The sequence below is a fragment of the Artemia sp. Qi Xiang Cuo genome, chromosome 7, assembly GCF_049724085.1.
Source record: "Artemia sp. Qi Xiang Cuo chromosome 7, ASM4972408v1, whole genome shotgun sequence".
Taxonomy (NCBI): domain Eukaryota; kingdom Metazoa; phylum Arthropoda; class Branchiopoda; order Anostraca; family Artemiidae; genus Artemia; species Artemia sp. Qi Xiang Cuo.
Window position 1 is genome coordinate 72512359 of NC_142800.1, and position 23527 is coordinate 72535885.

General features: G+C 36.3%; 1 protein-coding gene across 2 annotated transcripts in view; it reads left to right on the forward strand.

Moving 5' to 3' along the window:
* Positions 1-23527, forward strand: part of LOC148950664 (neuron-specific calcium-binding protein hippocalcin-like) — a 257313-nt gene that overhangs the window by 43869 nt on the left and 189917 nt on the right. The window lies entirely within an intron of this gene.

The following is a 23527-nucleotide window of genomic DNA, read 5'->3' on the forward strand; positions in this document are numbered from 1 at the left end:
AGCGCTCCAGAGGATGCACCATTTGACTTACCCGAAAGTTCGATCAGAATGAGCATCTACCAAAACTGGTTACCAGATGTCAATTTAACTTTCGGAAAAGTATGAGTAACTATTCTAGTTGGATTCTTTTGGGGTCCAGACTTAACCTATCTTCTGTTGGGACAGGGGCGTAAATTTATTAGTCAGGAATCCATAAATAACAGTTCAAATAGGGATAAATCCTTTTATTAGACGGTGAAAAAACAAACAAAACTATACTGGGTATTTTGATTACATATACAGTGATCGTCATCAGCAGTACTTCTACTGAAAGGAGTTCCTATTTTGAAAAGAATTCCAGTTTGTGTATTTACATTGTAAATATTTCAAGATCTATTTAGACATTACTTTCTTCCTGTGGGATTTCATCTTTCAGTACCATAAAAACCCATGCTTTGTAGGTTAGCCTATTACCAATGGATCTATCAATTCGTTCTATAAAAGCGTGCAAGAAGGGATAGATATTCAGCAAATAAGTTGGGATGGGAAACCAATCGCTCGCGAAAAGTGACAGAGGTAAAAACCCTCTACTTTTCCAAAGCTTCATGGGATAATTTACCGAATGACGGAGTAAATCGTCCTGTCTGCTGTTTGGTGTTGCTTTTACTAGGAACTAGGTCTAATTAATAAAAGGTAATTTGTAATAGGAGGGGTAAAAATGACACAAAACACAGCAAGAATTATTTGCTATTACAGAATCAGGCCAATTCTAGAACGGAATTTTCCTAATAAAAAAATAGAGAAATAGAGAAAGTGGACAGCAACTGGTCAGGATACTGACTGTATTAATTTTTCTATCTCTATCGTGATGTCATTCCGCTTCACGAAAAGGGTAACATAAAACCAGCCCCTTTAGTTAGTAGCCCAGAGTGTCAACCACATTTATAAAGAAGGATGTCGAGGCGAATTGTTTTATCCCTTCGGTAAAAAAAAAGAACCTGTTGGCAGTATTTGGCATTTACAATGGATCGGGGAACTCCAAAATTAGCCAAATATCGATGTTCCCCAATCGGCGTGAAATTTTCAGGGTAATATCAACGTCGGGAAATAATTTTTAGTCGAAAAACATGCTTATATCAACTCTTGTCCAAAAAATTCATTTTTTTTTCGCTGATCTGCTTTAATATTTCAGCCCATGTAGACAATTTGATTGAAACTTCAGGACCAAAGGAGTCTCAACTTAGACATGCAATTAGGCAGACAAAGCTGGTTACATTGATTCGTAACATTTTCTTTTATCTAAGAAAAAAATGGAATTATATTTAGTTCCATTTAAGATTGACTTCTTGTTCTAATTATCTAACAATGAGTCCCGAAACATTAATTAGATTATTTATATTAATTATTATACAATTTAATTATTTATACGTATTAGCTTTTTTAGAAGTTTTTAGCTTTTTTCATTTATTATATTAATAATAATAATAAGCTTTTTTTAAAGTTCCAAAAAACTTTAGCGTAAATGTGAAGTATTGAGGTGGGGGAATATACATAATAAACATAATAAAAAACGTACCATAATAATTACATAATAACAAACAATATACATAATAATTTCTGTTCGTTTTAAGTTTTAACTTTGCTCCTTACTTTCAGTTGAGAAAACTTGTTTTTTTATAGTCATCGTTTTTTAAATAATACCGGGAAATCCAGTTTCTCCTCCATTGAAAATTCCCTTCCCCCCCGAAAAATTTCTCCGTATAAAGGTCCTTCAATGTTACCCCCCTCTAGAAAAATCCCCCCTCGAAAGATTTTTGTATACTTCCCAATAGCCAACATTATATGTAAACAATAGGCAAAGTTCGTAGCTTGCAGCCATCCCCTGGGGACTGAGAGGGGTCAAGTCATCTTCAAAGACGTGGTTATTAGATCTTTCGACTATGCTGAACAAAATGGTTATCTCAAATTTTTTTCAAGCTACTTTGGGAAAAAGGGGTGTGCGAGGCGGGCTAACTGCCCAACAATATTTTTAGTGACTTAAAAGGGGCACTACACTTTTGATTTCTGATCAAATGAACCCTCTCCCGACTTTCTAGGACAACTGGTTCGATACGATCACCCTCGAAAAAAAACAACAAAAAGAAAAAAACGACTCCGTGATCTCTTCTGGCAAAAATGTAAAATTCCACATTCTTGTGTATAGGAGCTTTAAACCGTTACAATAGGGTTGTTGAATATGCTGAATCTTATGGTGTGATTTTCATTAAGATCACTTAATGTTTTAGGTTGTTTCCCCTTTTTAAAAAATTGTCTAAGTTTTTTTCAGGCTTGTAACTTTTGATTGGAAGCGTTAAACTTGATGAAATGATGAAATTTGTATATTTTGAATGAGCATCAAAATTCGATTCTTTTGATGTGTCTATGGTTATCAAAACTCTGTTTCTCAAAGTTTCGGTTACTATTGAGCTGCATCGCTCCTTAATTGCAGTTCGTTACCGCGAACTGTTTTTTAAACAGTTACAAGAGAGAAAAACACAAAGAGTTTCTTTTGAGAAAATGGTGAATTAAGATACATGTCTCCATTGGCGTCACCAAATGGAAGTCAGGATGGCTTCAATAGATTTATATTTCGATTTATGTTAACAAAAACCTCTGTTCCCATCCATTCAATGTTTTGTAGTAATATTATAATTAAAAATGTATAGCGTAAAACTGGTGGTGATCTTAGGTTTGTCCCAAGTTTTACTTACGATCATACTGGTGAATTTATAGTAAGAAAAACTAAAAAATAACACAGACACTCGTAGTATTAACCAATAATAAAACTATGTCAATTAAGAACAAAACAAATAAAAAAATCATTCTCCATGTAAGAAATATATAATAAAAATTTTAAGAGCTGTTTCAAAACCTAAGACTAGACAAATAAAACCATATTATAATTCAAATTTAAAACAAACAGAAATCATTATCGGAAACGATCGGAAAAAGTGTGTTTTGTTTGTTATTATACATTCTTTTCAAATAATTATAATTTCATATCAAATTATTGTAACAATTTTCCTCTCTGGTTCTCATCCTAGAGTCTAGCGACTTCATAACTGCCTGACGAGTAGTTACGCTTCCCAAATCCTAAGTGTTAGCTTTAGATCAAAGCTGGATACTATTAGCCTCGAGTTTTATTTTTGACAATAATAACATAGTTCTATATACCTTAGCGTCCTTTGAAATGAAGGAGGATTGGTCAGATGCTGTCCAGAGGATTTGTCTACGGATAGTTTTGATACCTGCTCGACAGTCAGTAAATCAAACAACAAGCTCTTCGAAAAATGTGTTTCTGTCAGACTTTTTAGGGTCGTAAAGAGTCAGAAGGAAGGATTTTAAAGAAATTGAAACTTCTTGGGAGGGAACAAAAAATAAAACTTTGAATAGATTAGGATGGAGCAGGAGCGTGCACAGCCGTGTTGTCCTCAGGTGGCTTGGTGCTGAAGTTAATCTAAGGTGCTCTTTGCAGTACCAAGCCAGCGGCGGCCAACACAGCTACGCAAACTCCTCCTCCATCCCAATCTGTTCAAAACCTCCCTCTTTATATCTTCCCTGAAACTTCCCATGTCCCTTAAATCCTTCCGTACGACATCTTCCTAACCCATTTGGGGATGAACTGCTTTTCATTTGATATTAGACGGTTGGCCAACATGGGCAATCTTTGGCAATCTGTCATCCTTCTTCCGCAGAACGTGCTCTAACCATCTCAGCCTTTCTCTCACTAGAAAGCGGATATGATGGACGAGATTATAAGATGGATAAGATGGAAAACATATCCGAAAAAGTGGGTCAGTCAGTCGGGTAAACAAAATAATCCGTAAGCAAAATATCTGGAAAACATCTAGCAAATTCTTCTCCGTTTTTTCTGAGTGCTGACGTTCCAGAACCATACTTAACCCATTTCATCACTGTAGCTGCAGCTTCCAACATTCTAGACTTGGTTTACAGATTAATCTTTCTATTCTGTTATTTTTTCCAACTGTCAAAAACAACCTTGGCCTTGGCTATTCTATTTTAACATCTTTACCTAGCCTAGTCTAATAATACTACCTAGATAGGTGAGACTATCCACTTGATCGATCTTCTCGTTCCCCAACACCACGTTTTCACCTTCACTTATTCCAGTCTTAGTGACTTAGTCTTTTTAGCATTAATTTTCCAACCTATTCTTGCATCCTGAACTGACAGAACCTCTAAAACTTTATTCATTTTGCTATTATTTTCATGTGGGATGCTTAAATCATCAGCATGATCTAAACCCAGGAGAGTTTTACTTAACCTTTGATTCCGTGCTCTCCCATGTCCTTTGTTGTGCTACTTAGGACGAGGTCCATCAAAATAATCAATATAAATGGTGATAGAAAGCAGCCCTGCTTAACTCCTGATTTAATTTGAAACCAGACACTAACCTCATTACTTACTTTAAACCAGGTAACATTATTCTCTTACATAGCAATAATCAACTTAATGTATTTATCTGATATCATAGGTAGCGTAATATAGTTGCGCTGCCTATGTACGGAGCGATGTGGGCACAGTGTATTATTTTTTTTCTGATCAAGGCACTTCTTATAGAAGAAGTTGTCGTAGAAACTTCGATGGGGGCTCATTCAATCGGAAATTGCAGTTTCTAGGACCCTTTTTAAGAGTAAAAAGTGATTGGAGGGCAACCCCGACGCCCACTATTTCGCCAAACACATCCGATAAAATTTTGAGATACTCATTCTATCCAACATAGTTGAGAGGTCCAGTAAATATGTCTAGGAGGATGGCAATATCCCCCCTTCCCTCAAGGCAAGGGCTATAAGTTATACCAGATACCCATTATTAACATAAAAGGTTCTTATGTAAGGAGTGGTCAGATAAACTTGGGAGGGGGCACATTCGATTGGAAATCAGAAGTTCTAGAGCCATTTTCAAGAGTCAAAAGTGATCGGAGGACAACTAGCCCCACCCCACATCCTCTTTTCACCAAATAAATCTAACAGATATTTGAGATACTTATTTTATTTAATATAGTCCAAAGATCATATAACAAGGCCTTCGGGTTTGAAAAATTCAGGTGAGCCTCTCAGAGAATGTTACGGGCAGTGTTGAACTAAATCAAAACACGCTATTTGCATAGTGGTTGTCACAAGTGCGTAACTCAGGAAATACTAAGTATATTAATTTAGAAATATCTGGAAATGATTAGGGAGTACCAACCAAGTTCGAAATGTCTGCAGATGACATGCCAGTATTTTAGTGGTCTTTATTGAACAGAACAAAAAATTTTAACCACGATTTTACCGAATTATTTTTTTTACTGAGTTACCAAAAACGGGGGGGGGGGGCGTCCCGTCCATACTTGACAGCACTGACTACTACTACCACTACTACCACTAAAACTACAGCTTCTGTAGCGATTACTACCAAGCACAGTTTATATAATTAGCAGTATGATCATTCTCTATCTCACCCATTATAAAAACCCGGACCGGGGTTAGCTTGTTTCTGCATTAGCTTTATTTCCGGTTTGGCGGATATAAACATAGGCGAATTCAGATTATCGGGAATGCAGGTTAGTCTGTTTCCGACTGTTTCCATCAAAGTGCATTGAAACAAACGGAAATGAAGCTAATGCAGAAACAAGCTAATGCAGAAATAAGGCAGAAATAAGTGGGAGGAGCTTTTTGTTCAGGAAGACCAGAAATGATCTGCGATAAGCTTACTGGTATATTCTGTCTACTGTGCTACCAAGGCTGAGGATATTGAAATGACTATCTGAGAAAACGTCGAGGGAAAGTTGAACGATATCAAAACATACTCTTTACATATAGATTGCTATAAAGGCGTTTCAGCAATATTTTTTAAACAGCTTACTGTACCATGATGAATATTCTGAGGCATCATGATTGGGATGTAAAACTGACCAAAAGGCAACAAAGGCAACCTACTACTACTGCTATTAATACTGCTGCTACTACCGTTACTACTACTACTACTATTACTGCTACTGTAGCTCCTACTACTCGAGCTGCTCCTATGATGCTAGCAGTGTCGTTACTAGCCAAAATGTTTAGGGGGGGGGGCAGAGATTTTACCAACTGGCTGGTCCGTTTTACCGACTGTTTTTTGTCAATAATTAGTATAATGTCTGTTTCAAATGGAATATATAAAATCACTGCAAAAGTCGGTAAAACCGCTGCATTTACCAACTGAGATTTAGATTTCGGTACATATCATGTCACTATTTTAATGCTGTTTATTTAACCAAATTGAAAATCATGGCACTATCCATAAAATCATGGCAGGAGTCGGTAAAACTGCTGCGTTTATCGAACAAGTACACCAAAATGCAATGTTTTAATACTACTGCTACTACTAGTATTAATGCTATTACTGTTAACACTACTACTAGTACTTCTAATACTAATACTAGTAATATTCTACTTCTGATACTAGCACTTCTAAGGGTATGAGAGTGAAATCTACATAGAATTTAAAGGGGTGAAGGTGAACTGAATCACCACATGCCATCTGTATGCAGGTTGTCAAAAGGGTGTATCAGCAATATCTTAGGAGCAGTTTGGTGTCTGAAGTTGAAACTAACAGGGCTTGTTGTGGGGGATGTTGAACTAACCAAAAGACAAAATTTGCATCCTTATGCTACAGTTTCTTTTCATACTACTACTACTACTACTACTACTACTACTACTACTACTACTACTACTACTACTACTACTACTATTACTACTATTATTCCTATTTAGACAACTACTACTGCTACTAAAACTAAGGCAACTACTATTAATTCTTATGCTACTACTACTACTTCCACTGCTGCTACTACTATCAATACTGGTACAACTACTACTGCTAATAAAGCTAGGGCGCATCAAGATAAGATATTTGGGAAATATTTAAACAGTATTGAACTAAATCGCAACACAATATGCCCACCAGCTTGTCAAAAGGATGTATCGGCAATGCTTCAGGAGCGGTTGATGGTATTAAGTTTAAACTTTCAGCGCGTGTTAAAAGGGATGATGAAAAAAACCATAGTGCTACGTGCATACTGCTATTAATACTAGTACTACTACAACAACCATTGCTACTACGCAAGCTGAGGGTATTAGGGCAGAGCTTTCAAGGAGTATTTAGGTGGATGCTGAACTAAATCAAAATGAACTATGAGAATGTATATTTTTAAAAAGTTGACAGAGCTGTACCTCGAGATCGGCTTATATTATTAAGTTCGACCTCTATGGGTAAGTTGTGGCATATTTTGAACTATCTTGAAGGTACTATACGTATAATGTTAATAAAATAGATGCTACAGTTACTGTAACTGATGACGCTAAGAATATTAAGGTGAAACTTTTATGGAACGCTTAGGGGAGTTGCAATATAGTGAAAAACATATCTATGCATGTTTTCAAAATGGCATATAAGCAATATTAGTAGTGGGGGCATAATTACTACTACGTGACAAATACCCATGATTTCTACGGGACCCATGAATTGCAACGGAACCCTGTTTTAAAGGCATCGCTATACGAACGGACAGCTTGTCTTACGTCAATGACACACAACTGTTTTAAATGGCCGGGTGTAATGTGGATGACGCAATATTGTTTCAGCATTAGAAAAGAGTAAAGTAAGAGAAATAGCTGTTAGGGAATGATTATCTATATGCAATGGAGAATGACGGAATCGTGCGTGACAAGTTACATCAGAGGGGGTGTTTAGTAATTGGAGTCGAGGGTATTGCGTGAGTTAGTGGATTTATTGAGAATAACTTAATGACACTGCGCATCTTACGTAATGTCAGCGTACATCAAGGCCGTATCCTGGGGGGGGGAATACCCAGTTTGAACCCCCCCCCCCTGAAATGTTTAATTGACTCGTAAAAACCTAACAAAAATGGACATAAACAAATTTTGTATGTGTTTTTTTAGGTTTTTTGTGTAACCCCCCCCCCCTAAAAAAACAGTAACCCCCCCCCCCGAACAAAAATCCTGGATGTGCTTCTGGTGTACATCTTACGTAAGGATAGTTCAGATGTTTTATTTATAACATTGCACACATCACTATGACATAGATGCGTTTTTTTCAAGGCGTTTCGTTCTTTTCTTTCAAGGAGTTCTTTTTTCTTTTAAGGTTTTCTTTTTCTTTAATTCTTATGTAAGGGGCAATGTTCATGGATGACGTATTCCAACGCAAACCGTTTCTTCACAGTCGAGGAGGAAATCCCCCGCTCTAGACACATACGCGGGTTGCTACATAATACTTTTTTTTTCTTTCAGTGCATTTTTTCTCAAAGGATCATTATATTTTAAAGATATTTTGTCTTCATTAGAACTCTATAGATCAATTTCTATCACATAGAATAACGCCCCCAGACACCAGGACAAGCAAGCTGTTTCCAAAGCTCTGTTCTGGCTAATATATTCCAGAAACCTCATAGCAGATTTCCATAGGATATCTAGAAGGCTCATAGCAGATTCCCGTTGGAAGTTTTCCAGAATCCTCATACAAGGTTCCCATGAGATATTCAATGTGCCCTGTTTCAAGAGCATGCCCTGTTTTACTGACCAGGTGTTACGACAATGTTTATATGTTAGGGAGACATCCTGCCTGGATTTTAAAGGGTCAGATATCCTACAATACAAGCATTCTCTTTTACCAATGCTCTTGTGTCACATTGCACACACCCATGGATCCCGACAAAATGCCCTGTTTCCAAGACACCCTGTTTTTAAAATGAACAGTGTAATATGGATGACGCAATCTTGCTTCAGTATTAGAAAAACTTACATTACCCTACGATTTATCCTAAACAAGGAATCTAAAAAAAATATTTTGTACATACAAAGTCTATTGATAAAAAACGTTATAAAACTTCGAAATCCCAAAAAAGACACTTAAAAACACGACAAATGGAAAAACAAAACATGTCAAAACCTGATATAGGACAAAATATAAACAAAACATGCACAAATTGAAGAAAGATATTTCCGAGAGTCCTTACGAATATACAGTGTTTTTGAGACAGGCTTTTGCAAACTGAAAACCAAAAAATGAAAGGGCTTATTAAAGAATAAAATACAAAACAAAAACATGCGTAAATTAAGGAACGATGGGGGAGGGTTATCACGGGGGATAATTCTCGAGGAGGGGGTTTGTTATCAGAGGTAAATTGTTAGGCACTATTGAGGTACTCCCGAGAGTCCTTAACAAAAATACAGCGTTTAGAGAAAAAAAAATATGCAAACTTAAAATCAAAACATGAAAAAACATGACACAGGATAAAATACAAACAGAAAGATGTGTAAATTAAAGGAAGAAGGGAGATCTCCTAGCAGGTAATTCCAGGGTAGGAGGGTTTTCCATAGAGGTGAATTTAAGCTATATTAAGAGCTATTTCCGAGAATCCTTAACAAAAATGCATCTTTTCTTTTACTTAATATGAATAACCATGATTTTCTAAAATTTTCCCACCCTGAGTCTTCACGACATTGTTAAGTTCTTTGACTACTACCTCACACTCATCAATGTTACCGTGTTGAATTTTACATTTTTTACATATTTTCATCGAAAAAGCAACAAGTTCCACATTTCTTGTAGTAGATAAACTCGTGAAACCTGCCCAATAAGATTATTTGATGTATTTTATTTGATGTTGTAACTTTAACCGAGACCTGTTACATGCTTTGGAGGTGCTTCCCATTAAAAAAAAAAGAAAATCATACTTGCTTCAACAGAATACAAAACTTCGATTACAGGAAAAATTGTCGAATATTTTTCACTGATACAGTGAATAACCAATGATTTTCTAAGATTTTTCCCTGAGTCTTCACGAAATTGTGAAGTTCTTAGACTGTTACCTAAAACTCATCAATCTTAGGACATTGAATTTTACATTTTCTCATATTTTCATCGAAAAAGCAACAAATTCTACATTTCTTGTGGATAGGCGCGTGAAACATCAACACTAAGTTTCTTTGATGTGCTGTATTTGATGCTGTAATTTTTATCTGGACCCGTTACACCCTATGGGAGTGTTTTCCCCTTTTTCAAGAAACCAAATTTGCTTCAATAAAATGCAAATTTTAAATTACAGGCAAATTTGTCGAGGATTTTTTATGGATACAGTGAATAATCAAGATTTTCAAATACTTTACCCTTGACTCTTCACAAAATTATAAAATTCTTTTACTACTACCTTACGTTCACCAATCTTACCACGTTGAATTTACCATTTTTAAATATTTTCGTCGAATAAGCAACAAATTCTCACGCTTTGGGAGTGTTTCCACCCTTTTTAAAAAAATCAAATTTTTTTCAATAGAATAAAAAACCCCTACCATCTATGTGGCACCCCCTAATCATCCTTAGGATATTTTAAACTTTTCCCCTCCGAAAACAACATGAGAATCTAAATTAAATGCTATTTTTATTATTTGAACAGCGGGACTCGGCATTTCACTGATAGAACGTGAAACTCCAAGCAATTCAGGCCATAGTGCCACAATATTACTGCTTTGCGGCACCCCCTGACATCACCTCATTACCTCCAAGACATTTTCAGACGTTCCTTGTTAAAAATTATGCTTAAATCCGGTGATTCAAGCTTCGCAAGCCAAGCCTTTCATGATTCTCCACAAAAACATCAAACCACCATGGAATTATGCGCCTGCCCCATGCCATCCATGTGGCAACCCCCCCCCACTCATTGCCCTTTTGTCAGTTTTAACCTGTTCCCTCCAAAAATTGGCATGCGACTATAAATTAAACACTGTTTTTATTATTTGAACAGCGGCAAAAGGTATTTCATTTCTAGAGCGTGATACTTCAAGCAAATCACGGCAGAGTGCCACACTATTACTGTTCTATGGCACCCTCTGACGGCACATCAGCACCTCCAAGATATTTTCAGACATTTCTTGTTAAAAATTATGTTCCATTCCTTTGATTTAAGTTTTCGCAAGCCACGCCTATCACGATGCTTTACAAAACACCTAAGACCGTCATGGCATTACACGCCTGCCCCCTACCATCCATGCGACAAACCCCTCATCACTCCTAGGACATTTTCAACCATTTTCCAGAGAAAATAAGCTTCTGAATCTAAATTAAACGCTGTTTTTAATTATTTGAACTACAGGACTCAGCATTTTATTGCTAGAGTGTGATACTCCAATCAATTCACGCCACAGTGCCACACTATTACTGCTCTGCGGTACACTTTGATATCACATAGTCACCTCCAAGAAATTTTAAGACTTTTTTGTTAAAAATACCCATTGATTCAAGTTTTCGCAAGCCCAGCCTTTCATGATGCACCCCAAAACATATAGCACCACCATGGCATTACACACCGGTCCCCTGTCATCGACGTCAACCTCAGAAGAAAACGTGGAAAACTTCAGAAGAAAACTTCAACTTTTCTTCATTTTATTGAGAAAACTCAGAATTAAAATTGAACTATCTTTCTTCTTTGGAAAAAATTCAGCGTCGAAGCATAGCTTTTCCTTATCTTCTGTGGAAAAATTCAGAACAGATGTTTTTTTCTCTCTTTTTTGAGACAATTCAGAATCGAAGTATAATTTTTCATTATCTTATACTGAAAAATACAGAAAAGAAGTTGAAACCTTTTCTCTTTCTTGAGAACATCCAGGAAATTCTCCTCCGTTTTTCTTAGTGCTGACGCTTCAGAACCATACTTAACCATTGTCATCACTGTAGCTGCAGCTTCCAACATTATTAACTTGGTTTGCAGAGTTATCTTTGTATTCTTTCATTTTTTTCCGACTGTCAAAAACAACCTTGGCCTTGGCTATTCTATTTTAACATTAATATCCAGCCCAGTCTAATAATACTACCAAGGTAGGTGAAGCTATCCATTTGATCGATCTTTTTGTTCCCCAACACAACCTTTTCACCTTTACTTATTACAACGTCCTTAAGACTTAGTCTTTTTAACATTAATTTTCCAACCTATTCTTGCACCCTAAACTGGTAGAACCTCTAAAATTTTATTCATTTTGCTAACATTTTCATGTAGGATGCTTAAATGATCAGCATGATCTAAGCCCAGGAAAGTTTTACTTCCCCATTTGATTCCGTGTTATCCCATTGCCCTTGCTCTGCTCCTTAGGACGAAATCCATCAAAATGATCCATATAAATGGTGATAGAACGGAGCCCTGCTTAGCTTCTGATTTAATATGAAACCAGCTACTAATCTCACTGCCTAATTTAACCCACGTAACATTATTCTCTTATATAGCACTAATCAACTTAATGTATTTATCTGGTATCATAGGTAGCGTAATATGGTGGCTCTATCATAGGTGGCGCTGCCTTTGTAAGGATTGATGTGGGCACAATTTATTAATGTTTTCTGACCAAGGCACTTCGTATAGAAGAAGTTGTCGTAGAAACTTCGATGGGGGTTCATTCAATCGTAAATTGCAGTTTCTAGTACGCTTTTTAAGAGTCACAAGTGATTGGAGGGCAACCCCGACGCCCATTATTTCGCCAAATATCCGATAAAATTTGAGATATTCATTCTATCCAACATACTTGAGAGGTCCAGTAATTATGTCTACGAGGATGACAATATCCTCCTTCCCTCAAGGCAAGGGCTATAAGTTATACCAGATACCCGTTATTAACATAAATGGTTTTTATGGAAGGGGTGGTCACATAAATTTTGAAGGGGGCACATTTGATTTGAAATCAGAAGTTCTAGAGCCATTTTTAAGATTCAAAAGTGATCGGAGGACAACTATCCCCACCCCCAACATCCTCTTTTCACCAAATGCATCCAAGAGATATTTTGCGATACTTACTTTATTTAAAATAGTCCAAAGATCATATAACAAGACCTTCGGGTTTGAAACACTCAGGTGAGCCTCTCAGAGAATGTTAAGGGCAATGTTGAACTAAAACAAAACACACTATTTGCATAGTGGGTGCCAAAAGTGCATAACTCAGGAAATACAAAGTATATTAATTTAGAAATACCAGGAAATGATTAAGGAGATGATGAATTGACCGAAAAGGCAATTTTTGCTCACTGCTACCACTACTACTGCTTCCGCTACTACTAATACTACTACTACTGCTAATACTACTACTACTACTACTACTACTACTGCTACTACTACTACTACTACCACTTTCAGTGCCGTTACTAGCCAAAATGTTTGGGGGGGGGGAGCAAGAGATTTTACCTACTGGCTGTGATTTTTAACCGACTGTTTTTTGTCAATAATTACCATAGTGTCCGTTTCGAATACAATGCGTAAAATCACTGCACGAATCGGTAAAACCGCTGCATTTACCAACCAAGATTTAGATTTCGGTACTTCTCATGTCACTATTCTAATGCTGTTTATTTAACCAAATTGAGAATCGTGGCACCATCTATAAAATCACGGCAGGAGTCAATAAGACTATTGCGTTTACCGACCAAGTTCGAAATGTCTGCAGATAACATGTCAGTATTTTCGTGGTCTTTATTGAACCGAACAAAGAATTTTAACCACGATTTTACAAAATTATTTTTATTACTGAGGGACCAAAAACATTGGGGGGGGGGAGACGTCCCCCCTACGTGACGGCCCTGGCTACTACTATCACTAAAACTACAGCTTCTGTAGCGAGTACTACCAAGGCTGAGGGTATTGAAATGAATATCTGAGGAAACTTTGAGGGGAAGTTGAACGATATCAAAACATACTCTTTACAATCAGACTGCTGATAAAGGCGTTTCAGCAATATTTTTGAAACGGCTTACCGTACCAAGATAAAAATTCTGGGGCATCATGATTGGGATGTTCAACTGACAAAAAGGCAACAAAGGCAGCCTGCTATTACTGCTATTAATACTGCTGCTACTACTGCTACTACTACTACTATTACTGCTACTGTAGCTACTACTGCCACTGCTCCTATGATGCTAGCAGTGTCGGTACTAGTCAAGTTGTTAGGGGGGCTAGATATTTTACCAACTGGCTGGTCCTTTTAACCGACTGTTTTTTGTCAATAATTAGCATAACGTCTGTTTCAAATACAATATGTGAAATCACTGCACAAGTCGATAAAACCGCTGCATTTACCAATGGAGATTTAGATTCCGGCAAATATCATATCACTGTTTTAATGCTGGTTATTTAACCAAATTGAAAATCGAGGTACATTCCATAAAATCATGGTAGGAGTCAGGAAAACTGCTGCGTTTACCGACCAATTTAAAAATTTATGTAGATGACATGTCAGTATTTTCGTGGTCTTTATCGAATCGAACAAAGAATTTTAGCGACGTCGGAAAAGTCGTGGCACTTTTCACCATGGTTTTACCGACTTATTTTTTTTACCGAGTGACCAAAAGCATTGAGGGGGGACGTCCCCCTTCCCCCATATGCGTGACGGTCTTGGATGCTAATACTATTAAGGCTACGCGTATGAAGGTGTAAGTTTGACAAAATATTGAGGAATAATTTGAACTAAATAAAACACCCTATGTGCATATAGATTGTCAAAAGGGTGTATCTCAGAATGGATTTGGTAATCATATTGGAGCTGTCAGAGAATGCTTAAAGAGGAAAATTAATTGTCCAAAAGATAAAACGGGAATGCTACTACTAACACTACTACCACTGCTACTTTCACTGCCACTGCTGCCGCTACCAAACTGCTCTAACTACTACTTCAATTGCAGCTACATGGAAGCCCATGAGTATTATGATGAAAAGGGCGTAAACAGGAGGTCAAAAGGGCACATCCGCATTATTTATGTAACGGCTTACCATATCAAGCGACACTAACTGGATATAATGAGGAGGATGTTCAACTGACCAAAAGAAGCAACAAGTACATACTACAACTGTTATTAATACTGCTGCTATCTTTGTTACTACTACTACTAATACAATACTACTACCTCTACTACTTCTCCTATTACCACCACTATTACCATGATACTATGATGTTTAGTACTATTAGTATTAAGGCTAATTCTATCAAAGTGAAAATTTAAGAGAAAATTGAGGGAAAATTTGAACTAGATCAAAAAACTATGTGTACATGTAGATTGTCAAAAGAAGGCATTGAAGAATTGATTTGGGTATTAAGTTGGAACTCTTACAGAATGCTTGAAAGGGAGGATCAATTGAAAAAAGAGGAAATATGTGCAAGCTACTACTAATACTACTACCACTGCTACATTTACCAGTACTACTATTACTACTTCAACTACTACTTTTATTGCCACTACTTATAAGGCTAAGAATATTAAGATGAAAACTCCGAGAAGTATATGAATATACAGGTCATCAAAAGGACATACTGGCAATGTCATGGCAGCATTTAATTGTATTAAGCTAAAACTTCCAGGACTCGTTGAGGGGGATTTTTAACTGACCAAAATGCAATACTTTAATACTACTGCTACTACTAGTACTAGTGCTATTACAGTTAACACTACTACTAGTACTTCTAATACTAACACTAGTATTAGTCTACTTCTAATACTAGCACTTCTAAGGGTATGATAGTGAAATTTACAGGGAATCTAAAGGAGTGAAGGTGAACTGAATCCCAACATGCCATCGCATGCTGGTTGTCAAAAGGGCGTATAAGCAATAGCTTAGGAGCAGTTTGGTGTCTGAAGTTAACCAACAGGGCTTGTTGTGGGGGATGTTGAACTAGCCAAAAGAAAATATTTGTATCCTGATGCAACTTTTTCTACTCATACTACTACTACTACTGCTACTACTAGAGAGAGAGAGAAAAAGGTTTTATTAAAAAAATATAACACATTAACAACAAAACCCGAAGTTTATTAAACTTGTATGGGCAGACATCACCCTTTACAAAACCCTACATACACATTTACTACCAGCCAGCCTTAGAACCCCCCCCCCCAAAAAAAAAGGGCAAAAAATAATAATAAGAAAATAAATAAATAAAAATAAACGAAATAAATTAATTTCTAAAAATTTCACGACCTAATTGGATACCGAAAACACAAAACTAAAAATCATACATTCTATTCTACCTCCTCGTCGCCCTCCCAAAAAAAAAAAGTGTCACAATCACTTGAGAGAAAATTCGCCCAGCAAGGATTAAAACTCATATGTAGACAAACACTGTCCTTTTAATTTACTGCGAAATTCATTTAGCTCATCAATTGTTGAAATTGCCTGCGTTAATGGTTCCCACACCCGAGGGCCAACAAGTCTTATGGAAAAAACGGATCGCTTTGTAATAACCTGAGGTCACCGAACTAGTGTTGATGTTCTAGTCGAGTAATTATGAAAATTAACACCACTTGTAAACATTTCCCTAAAACACTCAGGTAATAACGCATGTGTATATTTAAACATAAAAAGAGCATTATAAAAACAGAATAATCCAGCCATAGGTAATATATTTACTTGATTATATCTATGTCTAACAGACATATTATGATTATCTCCAGTTAAAACACGTAGGGCATTATTTTGTAAACTTCTAAGGGGACGAAGGTGAATTAAAAACGTGCTTGACCGTACAAGACAACCATATAGAAGGTATGGGTGAACAAAAGAAAAATAAAGCAATCTCATAATGTCTTTCGGAAAAAGGTGCTTCAGTTTCCTCATCATCCCAACATTTCTTGCAACCTTGCCACTAGCACATGAAATGTGCTCTTTGAAGTTAAGGCACTCATCAACAATCACCCCTAGATACTTTGTCGAAACTTCCCGAGGCAGAATATTTTCACCGAACTGTATTTTTTCAATCCAAGGGAAGTGATTGCTACTTCTCCCATACATTACAAAATGGGATTTTGCATGGTTTAGCTGAAGTCTGTTAACCCTCATCCATTTTTCAATGTTTAACATGCCAGTCTGAAGATTCTGTATAAGTATTTCCCCGGTTTTTGCAGCAACAGTTAGATGTATGTCATCAGCAAAATAAGGCAAAATAGATTTTGATGCTCCAGTATCACGACATTTTAAATCAAAAGACAGTCCATTGATAGCATTTCGCAGGTCATCAATATATATAAGAAACAGTAGTGGCCCCAAAACAGACCCCTGAGGGACACCGAATTCAACACTTTTAACTTGCGATTTAATTTCACCAGCACTGACAAACTGCTTTCTATCCTGGAGAAAAGATCCCAATAGACGATAAAACATACCTCGAAAACCACAATTCCTCAGCTTTACCAGAAGAATTCCATGGTCCACTGCATCAAAGGCTTTCACAATGTCCAAAAAAAACAGACGCAACTTTCCACCCTTGGTCCAGAGCATCGTTCACAAAAGTCATGAGAAAAAGAAGAGCTGGATCTGTCGACATTGCTTTACGGAATCCAAATTTTTCTCCGCCCTTAAAAAGCGGAACCACTCTAGCAATTTTCATAAAATCGGGAAAAACACCAACTTTTAGGCACATATTAAATAGAAAACAAACCTGGTCGCATATTTCCGAGAAAACATACTTAAGTACACGCAATGAAAGGAAGTCAGCACCCGAAGCATTATTTCTCATGTTCCACAATGTGGTACGTAATTCACTAGCAGTTACTGGTTTCAGATATGCAGATACATCACTTTTCTCGGGTAAAAACTGGTGGTATGTTCCATCCTCAGAAAATTTTCTCGTGGAGTTCGCTATCCGTTTATCAACAATAGAAAAATGGTCACACATATTATCTACAATCGAAGCATCAGTGTTGAAATTTTCAGTTAAAATTGAACTTTTGGAAGGGCTGAGAACAGAGTGAATTACTCTCCACCTTTGCCTGGGATTACCTGCACTTTTTTTTAAACTCATTTCGATAATAATTAATTCTCGCTGCTCGAAATAGGTTATTGAGTTCACAATTATATTTCTTGTATCTCACTTTCGCCTCAGGAGACTCTACAGAGTATTTATATAGCAGTCTTCGATTTGATATGGCCTTCATCAGTCCTCTAGTAACCCAGGATTTTCTAGGGGTAACATGAAACGCCGGCTTTTTGATAACTGTACAACTTTCTTTTAGTAATTTAGTTATTTCTGAATACCACAATGAAAACTTTTCATTCACTTGCAGATCTCTACTTTCTAAAAAGTCAAATTGAGTGTTCTACTACTACTGCTACTACTACTACTACTAGTGATACTACTACTACTACTACTACTACTACTACTGCTACTACTACTACTACTACTACTACTACTACTGCTACTGCTAATTCTACTACTACTACCATTATTCCTATTTAGACAACTACTACTGCTACTAAAGCTAAGGCAACTACTATTAATTTTTATGCTACTAATACTCCTACTACTACTGTTACTGCTATCAATACTGATACAACTACTACTGCTACTAAAGCTAGTGGGGATTAAGGTGAAATATTTGTGAAATGTTGAAACAGTATTGAACTAAATTGCAACAAACTATGCCCACCAGCTTATCAAAAGGACGTATCAGCAATGCTTCAGAAGTGGTTGAGAGTATTAAGTTTAAACTTTCAGCGTGTTTTAAAAGGGATGATGAGAAACCAAAGCGCTTTGTGCATACTACTATTACTCCTAGTACTAATACAACAACCATTGCTACTACGCAAACTGAGGGTATTAGGGCAGAGCTTTCAAGGAGTATTTAGGTGGATGCTTAACTAAATCAAAATGAACTATAAACATGTATATTTTCAAAAAGTTGACAAAGCAGTACCTCGAGAACGACTTGGATTATTAAGTTCGACCTCTATGGGTAAGTTGTGGCAGATTTTGAACTATCTGGAAGGCACTACACGTATACTGTTAATACAATATAGGCTACAGTTACTGTAAATGATGACAATAAGAATATTAGGGTGAAACTTTTAAGGAACGCTTAGGGGGAGTTGCAATGTAGTGAAAAAATATCTATACAGGTTTTCAAAATGGCATAGAAGCAATATCAGTAGTGGGGGCATAATTACTTCTACGAGAGCAATACCCCTGATTCCTACGGAGCCCATGGAATCCAACGGTACGCTGTTTTAAAGGCATCCCTATACAAAGGGCCAGCTGGTCTTACGTCACACGACACACAACTGTTTTAAATTGTCATGTGTAATATGGATGATACAATCTTGTTTCAGTATTAGAAAAGAGGAAAGTAAGAGATGTAGCTGTTAGGGAATGTCTTCTCTGTAATAGAGGTTGACGCAATCGTGCGTGATATGTTAGATAACATTAGATGTTTGGTAAATGGAGTTGATGGTAATGCGTGACTCAGTGGATATTTTGGAAATAATTTATTGACAGTGGACATCTTACATAATGCAAGCGCACATCTTACATAACGACAGTAAACATGTTTTATAATGACAGCGCACCCACAACTGTCATATAGCTGCGTTTTTTTCAAGGCGTTTCGTTTTTTAAGGCTTTTTTTTTCTTTCAAGGTTTTCTTTTTCTTTAATCTTATGTAATGAGAAATGATTATGGATGACGCATTCCAACACGAACCGTTTCTTCACAGTCCATGAGGGAGCCCCCCCCCCCCCTATTAATTGAGAAGGACATATACGCGGGTTGTTACATAATACTTTTTTTTCTTTCAGTGCATTTTTTCTCAAATGATCCTTATATTATAAAGATTTTTTGTCTTCATTAGGACTCGAAAGATCCATTTATATCAAATAGAACAACGCCCATCAGATGCCAGGACAAACAGGCTATTTCTAAAATTCTGTTCTGGCTAATATATTCTAGAAGCCTCATATCAGATTTCCATAGGATTTCCAGAAGCATCATAGCAGATTTCCATGGGATATCCAAAAGCCTCATAGCAGATTCCCGTAAGATGTTTTCCAGAATCCTCATACAAGGTTCCCATAGGATATTCAATGTGCCCTGTTTAGAAGGCATGCCCTGTTTTCCTGACCAGGTGTTATGAAAATGTTTATATTTTTGGTAGACATCCTCCCCTGGATTTTAAAGCGTCAGGTATCCTACAATACAAGCGGTCTCTGTTATAAATGCTCTTACGTCATATTACACACCCCCCTGGATCCCGACATGCCCTGTTTCCAAGAGACCCTGTTTTTAAAATGAACAGTCTAATATTGATGACGAAATCTTGCTTCAGTATTAGAAATACCTACATTACCCTAACATTTATCCTAAACAAGGAATCTAAAAAACACAGGATTTTGTACATACAAAGTTTATTGATAAAAAAAAGCTGTAAAACTTTGATATCCAAGAAAAGGCACTTTAAAATAGGACAAATGTAAAAACAAAACATGAAAACACCTGACATAGGACAAAATATAAACAAAACATGCACAAATTAAAGAAAGACGGGGGATCTTCTAGCTGGCTATTTCAGAGGAGGAAGGGCTGTTATCAGAGGTGAATTTTTTGCCAGTATTGAGGTATTTACGAGGGTCCTTAATGAAAATACAGCGTTTTTTGAAACAAGACTATCTAAACTTAAAATCAAAAAATGAAAGGGCTTATAAAAGGGTAAAATATAAACAAAAACATTCGTAAATTAAAGAAAGATGGGTAAGCTCCTAGTGGGCAATTCTTGAGGAGGGGGGTTATTATCAGAGGTAACTTTTTAGGCACTATTGAGGTACTTCCGTGAGTCCTTAACGAAAATACAGCGCTTAGAGACAACAATATACAAACTTAAAATCTAAACATGAAAATACCTGACATAGGATAAAATACAAACAAAAAGATGCGTAAATTAAAGAAAGATGGGGGAACTTATAACAGGTAATTTCAGGGTAGGAGGAAGGTTCACAGAGGTGAATTTAAGCCCTATAAAGAGCTAATTTCAAGAATCCTTAACGAAAATGCATCGTTTCTTTGACTTGATATGGATAATCATGATTTTCTAAGATTTTACCTCTGATTCGTCACGAAATTGTTTAGTTCGTTGACTGCTGCCTCACACTCAACAATCTTACCTGGTTGAATTTTTAATTTTACATATTTTCATCGAAAAAGCAACAATTTCTACTTTTCTCGTAGATAAACGTGTGAAACCTTCCCACTAAGATTATTTGATGTATTTTATTTGATGTTGTAACTTTAACCGAGACCTGTTACACGCTTTGGAGGTGTTTCCCATAAAAAAAAAATCATACTTGCTTCAAAAGAATACAAACTTAGATTGCAGGCAAAATTGTCAAAGATTTTTCACTGATACAGTGAAAAACAGCAACAAATTCTAAATTTCTTGTGGATAGGCGTGTGAAACCTCAACACTAAGTTTCTTTGATGTGCTGTATTTGATGATGTTACTTTCATTACGACCCGTTACACCCTTTGGGAGTTTTGCCACCTTTTTCCAAAACTAAATTTGCTTCAGTAGAATACAAACAATAAATTACAGGCAAAATTGTCGAGGTTTTTTTTACTGATACTGTGAATAACCAAGATTATCTAAGATTTCCCCCCTGACTCTTCACGAAATTATGAACTTCTCTGACTACTACGTCACATTCACCAGTCTTACCACCTCGAATTTTCTATTTTCAAATATTATCATCGAATAAGCAACAAATTCTCACTCTTTGGGGGTGTTTCAATATAATACAAAATCACTACCATCCATGTGGTATCCCCCTAATCATCCCTTGGACATTTTCAACCTTTCCCCTCCGAAAACAAGCATGAGAATCTAAATTAAATACTGTTTCTATTATTTGAACAGCGGGAAACGGCATGTCATTGATCGAATGTGATACTCAAAGCAATATGGGCTACGGTGCCACACTTTTAGTGCTCTGCGGCACCCTCTGAAAACAACTCATTACCTCCAAGACATTTTCAAACGTTTGTAGTTAAAAATTATGATTCAATCTGGTGATTCAAGTTTCGCAAGCCAATTTTTTCATGATGCTCCACAAAACACATCACACCACCACGGTATTACACGCCTGGCCTATGCCATACACGTGGCACTCCGTCCCCCTCATCACCCTTGTAGCATTTTCAAGCTTTTCCTTTCGAAAATAAACATGTGACTCTAAATTATTGGACTAGCGGGAATAGGGTTTTCATTTATAAAGCGTGATACTCCAAGCAAATCACGCCACAGTGTCACACTATTACTGCTCTACGGCACCCTCTGACATCATATCATAACCTCCAAGACATATTAAGAAATTTCTTGTTAAAAATTATGCTTCATTCCGGTAATTCAAGTTTTCGCAAGCCAAGCCTATCATGATGCTTTACAAAACACCTCAGACTGCCATCTCATTGCACGCCTACCCCCTTCCATCCATGTGGAAACCCCTCTCATCAATCCTAGGATATTTTCAACCTTTTTTTCAGAAAATAAGCTTATGAATGGAAATTAAACAGTTTTTTCTATAATTTGAACAGCAAAACTTGGCATTTCACTGCTAGAACGTTATACTCCAAGTAATTTAAGCCACAGTACCGGAGAAACTCAAAATTGAAATGGGATTTTCATTCTTCTTTTGGAAAAATTCAGAATCGAAGTATAACTTTTCCTTATCTTCAACGAAAAAAAACAGAATCGAAGTGTAGCTTTTTTCTCTTCTTTGAGAAAATTTAGAACTGAACTGGAATTATTTATCTTATTTGGTGTATCTAAGTTTCCCTATTTTCTACGGAAAAATTCAGAACAGAACTAATTTTCTCTCTTCCTTGAGAAAATTCAAAATCAAAGAATAACTTTTCCTTATCTTCAAAAGAAAAATCCAGAAGAGAAGTGGAATTTTTTCTCTATTCTGAGAAAATTCAGAATCGGAGTTTATCTTTGAAGAAAATCAGAATAGAAGTATAAATATTTTCTATTCTATGGATAAATTCAGAAGAGAAATTGAACTTTTCTTGACTCCTTTGAGGAAACTCATAATATAAAATGGAACTTTCTCTCCTCTTTGTAAAAAATTCAGAATCGAAGCATAATTTTTCCTTATTTTCTACGTAAAAATTACGAACAGAACTTGAAATTTTTTTTCTCTTCCTTGAGAAAACAGAATTGATCTTAAACTTTTTTCTTCTCTGGAAAAAATCCACAAGAGAAGTGTAACCTTTCTTATCTTTTTTGAAAAATCCAGAACAGAACTTCTGGTTATTGGAAAAAGTTCCAGATCAATTCTTAATGTTCTTAAAGAAGGCAAAAAAGTCGACACCAGTTCTGAATTTGCTCATGGAAGAGGCAAAATAATTTCAAGTTCTGGTCTGAGTTTTGTCGTAGAAGATAAGGAAAAGTTATTCTTCGATTCTGAATTTTTCCGAAAAAAGAGAGAAAGTTTAATTTTAATTTTGAGTCTTCTCAAAAAGTCAAGAAAAGCTTAAGTTCTCTTCTGAATTTTTTCATAAAAGAGAAAAAGGTTACACTTAAATTCTGAATTTTTTCAAAGATATAATCCGGTTCTTAATTTTCTCAGGGTGGAGAAAAAAGTCCAACTCTTTTTCTGTATTTTTTAGTAGAAGATAAGTTAAAGTTCTACTTCGATTATGAATTCTCTTAAAAAGAGAGA